An 11763-nucleotide genomic window follows, 5' to 3' on the forward strand; every position below is an offset into this window, starting at 1 on the left:
GTCTTAAAATCTTAAATTTGGTTAGTTCCCAACTTTTCAATTATGTTTTTTAAATTGTTGGCTAGTGCTTGGTTCTCCTTAATTACTTCCAGAAACCTATTACTTCAATAACCACACCCATCGGTAACGAGACAAACTGGACCCAAAAATACCAATACAATTCATATCTCTTCTCCAACCAAATCCCTTGTTCTTAAACTTGCTCCAAAATAAAAAACAAAACAACATGATTCCTAAATATCGAAAAACAATTCTAAACACCAATTGATACCATATCAAGAGATTGAACCTAAATTTCACAATATACCCCAAAACACGTCAAAATACTCTTTAATTACTCAATTCCCTTTTACTAATAATCCCAAGTTAGACTAACTTCTATTAAACCATCAACGTTCAAAAAACTTATGTATTAACTTTATTCTAATATCTCCATTTACCCACAAATTTAATCACCAAATTTTAATTACCGTAAATTGTTGCGCACAAATTCGGTGCTAATATTTATCCTTTAACATCGTTTTCACAATGTCCTTTTTATAATTTATTAATTTAATTATGCTTTAATCAATCTCTAAATAAGATTAATGTCCACTACACACTCATTTGTAGCAATCCGAATTAATTTCCCTTATACAAAAATCATTAAAATCACATAAAGTTTATACACATTTAAAACATAACTATTCATACATTCCTCAGTAAATCGTGTTTCAGCACATCAGCACCCAAAATAATAATATGATAAAAACACCAATTCCAAAAAGTCAAACTAATAATTTATAGGTTATTACACTTGATGCATGCAAATGATTCTTTTAAAATAAATATTTATTATATGGTACAATTAGAATTTTTTTTAAAATGGTAAAATTATTTATACTATTATTATCATCTTACACAATAATTTTAAATAAAATAGACAATACAATATTCATTATAAAATTAATGAATAATAATGAAAAAAAACTTTTTTAATTTAAAAATTAGAAAAACATATACGTTAATCATTTTTTTATGGTTGAATATTTTTAATAGGTGGTAAATGATAATAGAATATGATATATTTCTGCGGTGATTTTAAATCGTCAAAATATGATAAATATTATATGATACAAGTAATTTTGTGGCGAGTTTTAATTGGTAGTAAATTTATTTTCTTTTCTAGCAACATTACCCGCATTTATGTTTTTTATTGTCATAAACAATTTTTGACATATGTAATTTTGACCGCTATTTTAATTGTTAAACATTTCATTTGTGTTTTAGTGTGTGATGTGCAATGAAATCATCAATATTAAGTGATAAAATATAATGATTAAAAGATAAAATGTTTGGTGGGAATAATGAAGTGATAATAGTAGGAACTAAAACTAAAGACCCCCTCATAAAAGAATGAATTATTATTCAAGTAAAATATGTATAAATATGCTTTGTTGGAACTTGTTTTCTTTTCTAAAAATCCTCGAAACATGTTAATAAAATATATCATTTGAGTGGAATCCTAAATAGAATTTATAATTTAAAAAGTAGGTATTTTACTTTCAATTTATTTTCATTTTACTTACTCATACTTTTTATTCTTAACATTTCTTATTTATCTTTTCTTCATTAATATTCTTAACTTAAAAATAAATTACTTTCATCAATTAATGGTCAACCTTGTTATGTAAAACAATGATTTTGTATATTTTAACTAACTAGGTGTTATCTTAAGTCCTTAAAATAATATATTAGTTCTAACTGGAAAAACAATACACACAGATTAGGATGTAAGCGACACAAATAATTAAATTGCTTAAAAAGATATAATATTGTTAAAGAAGTTATTTAATTTTTGTAACTCATTTTCATCCGTTAGATGTTATTATTAGCATATTTTAGATTATAAAAAAAATTCATACTTAAAATCTCATATGTAGAAAAAGAAAGAAAAGTTAAGACAAAGAAAGATATCTATTTATAATATAACATTTTTAAAGATGGCAGGTGGAGCTTTTGCTACTGTAGAATATGGAACACAATATGAAAGCAAGATCACAATATTCGTGTTGGTCACATGTTTTGTAGCAGCCATGGGTGGTCTACTCTTTGGTTATGATCTCGGAATCACGGGAGGAGTAACTTCCATGGAACCATTCTTAATAAAATTCTTTCCGGGCGTTTATAAAAAAATGAAAGATGAATCTATCCATGAAAGCCAATACTGCAAATTTGACAATGAACTCCTTACTTTGTTCACCTCTTCTCTATACCTTGCTGCATTAGTAGCTTCTTTCTTTGCTTCCACCACCACAAGAATGATGGGACGTAAGACCTCAATGTTTGCAGGTGGTTTATTCTTCCTTGTTGGTGCATTGTTGAATGGTTTTGCCATCAATATTGAAATGCTCATCATAGGTCAATTATTACTTGGTTTTGGTGTTGGATATTGTAATCAGGTGAGGCTTTGTGTCATTGTTAATGCTTTAAAATTTGTTTATATGAATATGGACATATTTTCATGATTAATATGTTTTTAACTTTTCCTTTGTCTTTTTCATTGTTATTTATTATTATTTTCAATAGTCGGTACCTGTGTATTTGTCTGAAATGGCTCCAACATCGATAAGAGGTGCCCTTAACATGGGATTCCAAATGATGATCACAATTGGCATCTTGATTGCAAACCTTATTAATTATGGCACCGCCAAACTAGAAAACGGTTGGAGAATTTCTTTAGGTGTTGGTGCAGTTCCTGCAATCATGTTATGTGTAGGATCTCTTTTCTTAGGTGACACCCCTAACTCCTTAATTGAAAGAGGTAAAGAAGAAGAAGCTAAGAAAATGTTGAAAAAGATTCGTGGCATGGATAATGTTGATGAGGAGTTCCAAGACCTCGTTAATGCGACTAAAGTGGCCAAAGGTGTGGAACATCCATGGAAGAACATTACAGAACCAAAATACAGACCTTAACTCACTTTTTGCTCTCTGATTCCATTTTTCCAACAATTCACTGGAATCAATGTCATCATGTTTTATGCACCCGTCCTCTTTAGAACTTTAGGCTTTGGTAATGATACTTCCCTTATGTCTTCAGTTATCACTGGAGGTGTTAATGTGGTTGCCACTTTTGTTTCCATTTTCTCTGTGGACAAGTTTGGAAGAAGGATATTGTTCCTCGAAGGGGGCATTCAAATGCTTATTTGTCAGGTAAAAAACTTAACATAATTGATAAACAAATTTTGTTATTTCAATATGGAAAAAATAACACTTTTGTTACTAAAGTCATTTGCTAGCATGGACAACTAATTTGAAGTTCATAATATGTGTAGGTTGCTGTTGGAATCATGATTGCTCTAAAGTTTGGGGTCAGTGGGGAAGGCTATTTTACCAATGGAGAAGCTAGTCTTCTCTTATTCTTTATATGTGCATACGTTGCAGCATATGCATGGTCTTGGGGTCCACTTGGGTGGTTGGTTCCTAGTGAAATATGTTCTCTCGAGGTTCGATCTGCGGGCCAAGGCATCAATGTTGCTGTAAACATGCTATTTACCTTTGTCATCGCTCAAGTTTTCTTAACCATGCTTTGTCACCTAAAGTTTGGTCTTTTCTTTTTCTTTGCTGGATTTGTGCTTATCATGACCATTTTTGTTGCCTTGCTCATGCCCGAGACAAGAAATGTTCGAATTGAAGAAATGAACAAAGTTTGGAAATCACATTGGTTTTGGAGGAAATTTATTTCGGATGATGTAGTCATTGGTGGACATCCTCACATGGCTACAATTTGAAATTGGATTGATCAAGAACTTCATTTACCTGTACCAACAAAAGTTCTATCATTTTCCGATTAACTCATTGAAATTATGTAATTCCTATGGTTTGTAACAAATATATTCATTCAAATTTCGTACCAAATCCATCAACAAATTATATATTATGTATTTATAATATTTTAGAATATTGTTGGGATTTGCTAGATTTGTCCTGAAGTGTAATTTTAAAGTTAAATTATTTAAATCACTAACAAGTCAAAAGATTAATGCATATATCCATGGCAAGTTATTATTTGAGAAAGAGATATGATGCAAGTGTTTAGATGCGGTTTTTACATAGGAAAAAATGACATTCATATAATTAGTATGATAAGGAGGAACAAACAAAGTAAGTTTAACCGATGGACGAGTTGATGGATGGATAATGACTTTAAATTTTACAATAAGCAAATATAATTTTATAATCACTTATAGTGTCTAAATATCAATTATCACTTATTAAATAATGTTTAAATTTAGTCCGAATTGAAATCAATTTCAAACTATAATTCTATATTTGAGTTGAGCAAAAAATAAGGTTATAAACTATAACTTTATATTGGAATTCAATTTCCGTAACACCCTAATTTTTCGCTTTCCAAAAATCTATGACTAACACAAATTACATAATTAAAATAAACTTTATTCTTGCTTGATTTGGATCTCTATGAAAATCATTGTTTTACAACAATAAAGTTTATTGAAAAGGAAAAACATAAGACTAAAAGACAATCCAAACATGTTCCAATGTTGACCATTCTCTCTAGTGTTGTGCATCTTGCCTAACACTTGTACGATCATCTACTCCTTTGATAAATAAGATCATTGTAGTCAAACACAATCAAGCATGAACATCCACAAATATAACACATCAGATATATACCGGTATAATAATACTCAGGATATGAAGAAAGCCGAGAACTTTCCATATTATTTAAAGGACAAGACATTCACTATGTATTTCGCATACACCGGAGGCCTCCTACATCATGATAAATATAATGAACCATTTAGAACCACCAACCAAAAGGAAAGTGGACATAGATGCCTAACTGATTACCCTCAATAGACGACAAGTAAGCAGACAATGGGTGGGAAACAAAATGCTAGTATGTTTGCGAACTTCTCCTAACTTAGAAAAATGTAGAATCAAGTGTAGTGTGACAAGAAGAGACTGGACCTATAGAGCAATCCTAATTGAACTTGGTTAAACCTAATTACACTTTGTCAAGCCCAATTGGACCTGGTCAAACCCAATTAAACTTAATCAGAGGCCCAAAGCTTGGGCCCATGAATAAATGAGTAAAGTGATAAAAAGACAATTACATTGATATAAATATAGGTGGACCTAGGTAATTAAATGTACATAATTCATTAGAACTCTAATATGAGATTTGACTTTTGAGAGATTTTGCTGACTTGATCGTCGAAGCCTCTTTTATGCAGGTACCCTCGTCCATTTCATAACTTACATAAGGCAACATATGACGGCCACTTGGTGGAGCATATACGGGAGGAATCTCAAGACTATGGTTAGATAAGGTTTGAGCCTCATAATAACTGAATATTGTCCGTGCAGGAACAACTGTTAGGCTTTCTTTCCACATCTAGCCCACTTGATCATTGTCCACACCCATTCAGCAATCCTCCTTGAGGCTAGGATTAACTTCAGCATACTCTCCTTTCTACATTTTTAAGACTAAAGAAACAAGTTAGAACCTACAAATAAATGTAATGCTACAACTAAAATCACTAAAGGTCAGCACAAATGTATTTTAACATTATACAACTTTCTCCACAAGGGCCATGTCATTTGGAATTGAAAATCAAAAGGTCAACTCTAGGTCAACTTTGGTCAACACGTGCAGCAAAAGTCAACTTTTCCATTTTTTTAACACATTGGTTGGTCCAAATTTTTCTCATAGATTCCTTTGGTCATTTGTAGGCTTCCCTTGATCTTTACCTCTGCATCATACTTAGAAACCTCAAAATGGATGTTAGGCACACTAAACTCTTCATAAAAGCTTCTAAAACTAAACTATAACTAGACCAACTCTACTTCTAAGTTTATATATCTAAGCTAGAACCAAACTAATATGCTACTATCTATTTATGAACCTATATTGTATGATAAGCTAGATCTAAGTAATAGTACTTCTAAGGATTATACTAAAACTGCATTAAAAACACCTACTTAAGCTACTTTTGCAAAACTAAACTAGAAACCTAACTAAACTAATCCTAGGCTAACAACTCCTAGTTAACATATTAACCTACCCAAAATAATGCAATTAGCTAAGGAAAAACTCTAGAGATAAGGGACTTATTAGGCAAGTAATGGCAAAGACAAGGAGAAGGAGATCCATGTTGAGTCAAGAACCCCTCTATACAACATGACTAAAGAAGAAAGCGAGTACAATCCTATCTGTAAGACTCAGGAAATTTAAAGAAATAATAAATTTTTAATTAGCAATAATTGTAGATTGGACGTAACTCTAAGAGAATTAGTTTGTTAAGTCACAGCAAAGGAGTAATGGCAGCTTAAGTGATTGAGCGTGTTAGATTTGTTGAGAGGTATACTTGTGGCAGCAGAGAGGGTACTAGGAGATCATAATTTTGTGACGTAAAGAGTGCAAAAAGGGCTAGTGAGGGTTCTTTGTGGTAAAGGCAAGGATGGGATCAATTGTGGATAAAAAAGGATTTATGGGTTCTTCTAGGAGTCGCTTGGCGGCAATCAAGGCACGCTAAGTGTCGCGAACAACATTGTTCGATTTTTGGATTTGGTGAATTTTGGGGGAATGTTGATACTCTAGATTCATTGTGTTTGTTATGTTACGTTATTTCTATTATTAATTATTGATAATTACTATTGTTGATGTATTTTCGTGATTTTTCAATTCACAAACTTGAGGGTTCCATGAGGGCTTTGGGAATGAATTGAGAATGAGATAGCATTGGTAAAATTGTGGTGATTTTTTTATTCAAATGATGTTATTGAATACATATGAATACTAGAAAACATGATTGATTATCTGTATGTGAAAATTGAGTGATTGGGTCAAATCTTTGGTGTTTTAGGGTTTTCTTGCAGGTACAAGAAAATCTGGGTGATGCCCAGAATCTAATGCACCGCATGGTGGTACTTGTTTGCCACCAGGCAATAGCCAAAGCTAGCAGCTCTGGTTGAATTCTTCAAAGGCTTGGGCGCAAAGCACGCTACCAGCTTTGTAGAATACCTGCAATGTAATCGCTAAGCTGAAGCCGCCAACAAAGTAATCTTGGTAGAACTTAAAAAGAGATTAGACTCTTCAAAGGGAAGGTGGCCAGAAGAACAACTAGAAATCCTATGGGCGTATAGATGCACTCCTTAATCCTCCACTCATGAATCACCATTCAGTTTGGTATACGACACAAAGTCTATATCCCCAGTTGAAATTGGTGAACCCTCATTGTGATGACAAAGTTACTATGAATATCAAAATCAAGAAAGTCTCAGCACAAGTCTTGACCTCTTAACGAAACAACAAGAAAAAAAAATACATATTAGAAATATGGCGGTCAAACAAAGGGCGACACAAAAATATAATTCCAAATTCCAGCCATGAACATTCATAAACGGGGTTCTTGTGTGGTGGATGGCAAGTAGTGAGAGGAAGAAAGAGGACAAGTTCTCCGCCAATTGAGAAGAACCGTTCAGGGTACGAGAAGATGTTGAAATTGGCCCAAACAGGTTGGAACAATTATTTAAAGAGCCAAAACCAAATACATGGAATGTAACACATCTGAAATTTTATTTTAGTTGAATATTTCCCAAATGAATTGTAAAGACAATGTTAAATGTAACCCTAAGTGTACTCTTTTTTCTCACCTGGACTTTTTTCCTGAGGAGGGTTTTGCAAGGGAATTTTTAGCGAGGCACCCCTTTCAATAAATAAGTGTTTTTTCTATAAAGATCATCTTACAGGATACAAGTTACAATCAAATATTCCATGTTGCCAACCTAGGCAGTCCTAATTGAACAAATTATCTATTATGTGTTCCCTACTACCAACCTAGGTTGTCTTGCTTGAATAAATTATCTATCATGCATTCCCTACCACCAACCTAGGCAGTCCTGATTGAATAAATTATCTATTACGTGTTCCCTGCCGCTAACCTAGGTGGTCCTGGTTGAATAAATTATTTATTACACTTTCCCTACCACCAACCTAGGCGGTCCTGGTTGAACAAATTATTTATTATGTGTTCCCTGCAACCTACCTAGGCGGTCTTGGTTGAACAAATTTTCTATTGAATGTTCCCTACCGTCTACCTAGGCAATACTGGTTGAACAAAAGTTTTAATTTATTGTTTTACTTATAAGTACGTGTGCGACGCTACCTACCAAACGACTCAAAGTTGAACAAAATTTTTTGCATTCGTCATCACGCACATCCTTTATCGTTACAATTTCGATCAATTTTAATCTGTAGTTAAGTAACGAAAACTAGAGAATTTGACCCTGAAAATTGAAAGCACCATACAAGCTATTGATAGAAAAATAAGTTTTTATATTTAGAATCCAATTAACAAAGCCAAAATGATTGATACTAAAAGTTTATGGTAAAACAAATCTAAATCAAACAAAAGCTTATCATAGGCCAAGAATAATACATCAACACAACCGATAACGATTCCACATTGACAACTTCTTCTTCTTCATTTCCCGCACCTTCGTTCCCAATGAGAGGGTCAACAATAGTCGCCTTTGAGTCTTTTGCAGTATTCGAAGCCTTAATTCCATCCTCATCAAAAAGGCGGTTATAATAGATGTCTTTGTTCACATCAAACCGAGTATCCTGAATGGACACTCCATTGTATAAAAACATCGTCTATCTCAAGCCTTTATTGAAAAAGTTGATATGCTCTAGCACCACATATTTCTTCAAGCCCCTTAACTCTACTTCCATACCCTTATATTTCTCCCTTCAGTCCTCGATATCAGCCTCTGGATCCTTCACCTTTTCTTTGGACTTTTTTTCTGAATCCAAGCACCTCACCTTCTAAGTAGCCAGACATTTCTTCTCAGCCTCCTACTCCTTCTCCCTTTTAGCCAAAGCTGCTTTATCATCATCATATTTGTCTTGCACCAAGGAAACGTCTTCGGCCATCTTTGCCTTATCCCAATCTTTCAGCTCCTTTTGTAGCATGCCGCCAATTCTACGTCTAAACTCCAACATCTTGCTGCTGAACTCCACTATTGCTCTGATGATGGCGTTGGGCTCCATATTGTCCAAAGAATTCATCACTTCTTCGTCCAAATTAATTTCTATATCTCTTCGGACACTAGTTTTTGGCACATCCAACAACCTGACCTCAGGCTTTTTGCTTTGACATGAAGAACTAGGACCCAAGAGCTCGGTTCTAAGCTTCTTTATATCTTTGTTTACCCATATCTGAGCAGGCACAACAACTTTTCTTTTTGTGAAGCCCTGTTCACGAACATCACCAGTGCACCTTTCAAGTTCAACACCTTAGGTTCTCTAGACTTCTCGGCTTCTTCTACAAACTCATTTCTCAAACTTCTGAACATGTTCAAAGTTTTCTCACCTTCTGAGTGTGTAACCAGCATCAACAAAGTAACCATCTTAAGCATGCACATAGCGAAATCAACAAACAAATTAAGTAAGATACCTTCCAAATCAACAAGGGGGTGGATGGACAAATAAACCCTAACTAAGCCTTTAGTAGGCAGCTTATGGGAATTTTTTTTAGGATCCCAACGATCTACCTATCTTATGCCGACTACTCATTTCTCTACATATCCTTGTACACTAGGGGTTATCGGTCTAGTAAAAAGGAAAGTTAGTGTTCTTGTTGTCATCATAAAATAATGCACTACTAGCCGATTTCACGACGACCTTGAAGAAGACGCCTTTAAAATGTTTCAAAGACAATGACTAGGCATCTAAAATACTTATCCCAGGACGGTTGAACAAGGATAGCCAAGTAATGGGATCTTTAGGACACGTGTCATAAAAATACAAAAAAACATTAAGGAGAATGATGAAAATATAATCATCAGCAGAGCACCCTAAAAGCTTGTAAGTATCCCTACCTATTAGGAGGTAATTGAGTTGGCGCAATGTTTAGCAGGTGAAGAACATGTAAGACCCAGGAGAAATATTTAATGTTGTAAGTTTAGTTTTGCACGTGGATATATTATTTGAATTAATAAATAATAATTTTGAAGTGTAACACAATTGGTTAGAGCCTTGTCATGAGGTAGTGGTCAAGGGTTAGATTTCTGATGTGTGCATTTAGAGTATTTAAATTTTATAATTGTTTTGGAAGTGACATATATTTTATACGTTAAATAAAGTTCATGTGGCATGTTTATAAAGTATTTTCTTGAATGCTTAAAATGTGTAGATATTATTGTATGTTTTTGTGCATGTGGTTGATAAGAAAAATTGTATAGTTGGTTAGTTTGGAGTGTTGGTTTGAATCTTATAGGTAATGAGTTCGAACCTTGGCTAGAGTATAAAGGTAGAAGTATTGGTTTTCTTTTTATGGTAATTTCGTGATGCACACAGGAAGGTGAAAAGTTGAGAACATGAGGTTTGAGAGGAAGGGGGAAAGCAAAATTTTGGTTATTTTGTGATTGTGTATGTGTAAATATTTGAGGTTTGGATTATGAAAAGCTAAGATGTGGTTTTATGGGAGAATTGTAAAGGCAATGGATTTTTTTAGGAAGATAACTGTGTGGATTAATTCATGGTGTACTTTGGAATTAATTTTTTTATCATCTTACAATCTTGTGATGTTGTGGTGAGGAGAATAGTATCATTGAATTTCATTTTCTTGGAATTGTGATTTTTGGCGATAGGGAAGTAGGCCATTGGAAGGTAAGTTGGTTGAAATCATTATAGCTTTGGCGTGTTGATTTTTTTGTTGTTAAAAGAGGTGCAAGAAAATTACATGGAGCATGTAGATGTAAAATTAATAGGAACAAATGGCTATGAACTTTGGCATATAGGCATTGGAAATATCTTTTTAATAAATTTTGTTAAAGAAAAGGTAGAGGAAGGATGCATGAGAGAAATTGGATTTTTAGTGACCAAATATAATTTTTTATTTTTTAAATTGGTATCTAAATTGGTCACTAAAATTAGTTACTAATCAAGCATTTTCTTGTAGTATATATATATATATATACACTTTTAATATATTAGTGACAATGATTAAATATATAAATTTTGAGTATATACAAGATACAAAGAAAAAAATTAAATATTTTCATAAATTACAGTTACCTGTATATAAATTGATGGGTTAAATATGTTTTTGATTCTTTAACTTTGAGTAAAAATTGGATTTAGTCTCTTTTCGAAACTTTGGCCTGATTTAGTTCTCAAACTTTATAAATATATTAATTTAGTTAATTTAAACAAATTTTGTTAAGTTAATTTGGCATTTCAATTGCGTTTCATGATAGCATTTGAGTTGTTGATTCCATTTGTCACATTTTCGTTTCAATGTTAGTTAAGAAAAGCATTTGAAATTTCAAATAAATCTAACAAAATTGGATTAAAAGAACTAAAATTCACGCATTTCTAAATATGAAAGATTATATCAATCCAAAATTTTGAAAAGAAACTAATTCTAAATTTTACTTAAAGTTAAAGTACCAAAACCTTTTTAATCCTGAATTAATTTGTATAAATCCTTTCGTAAAACTTTTCTAAACTTCCGTTTTACAAATCTTACGTAAACTAATTATAGTCTATGAAAAACTCCTTTTATTTTATTTTTCTACGATAAAAGATTCTTGAACAGAAATTTATTCATATATATATATATATATATATATAATTCCTTATTTTTCAAATTTTAAAATAAACTAATTTTATTTTACAAAAAAAATTCTGTCATTTTCGAAAACAAATTTATTCCGACATATGTGTGTAATTAAAACAGACAAGACGTG

The 11763-nt window shown here is 32.5% G+C and overlaps 1 pseudogene; it reads left to right on the plus strand.

The window, feature by feature from the left end:
- The first annotated feature begins 1982 nt into the window (after positions 1 to 1982).
- On the plus strand, positions 1983 to 3770 carry LOC114184413 (sugar transport protein 10-like; annotated as a pseudogene).
- The last annotated feature ends 7993 nt before the right edge of the window (positions 3771 to 11763 follow it).

The sequence above is a fragment of the Vigna unguiculata genome, chromosome 5 (assembly GCF_037176805.1).
Source record: "Vigna unguiculata cultivar grain cowpea cultivar isolate G323 ecotype 2 chromosome 5, ASM3717680v1, whole genome shotgun sequence".
Classification (NCBI taxonomy): domain Eukaryota; kingdom Viridiplantae; phylum Streptophyta; class Magnoliopsida; order Fabales; family Fabaceae; genus Vigna; species Vigna unguiculata.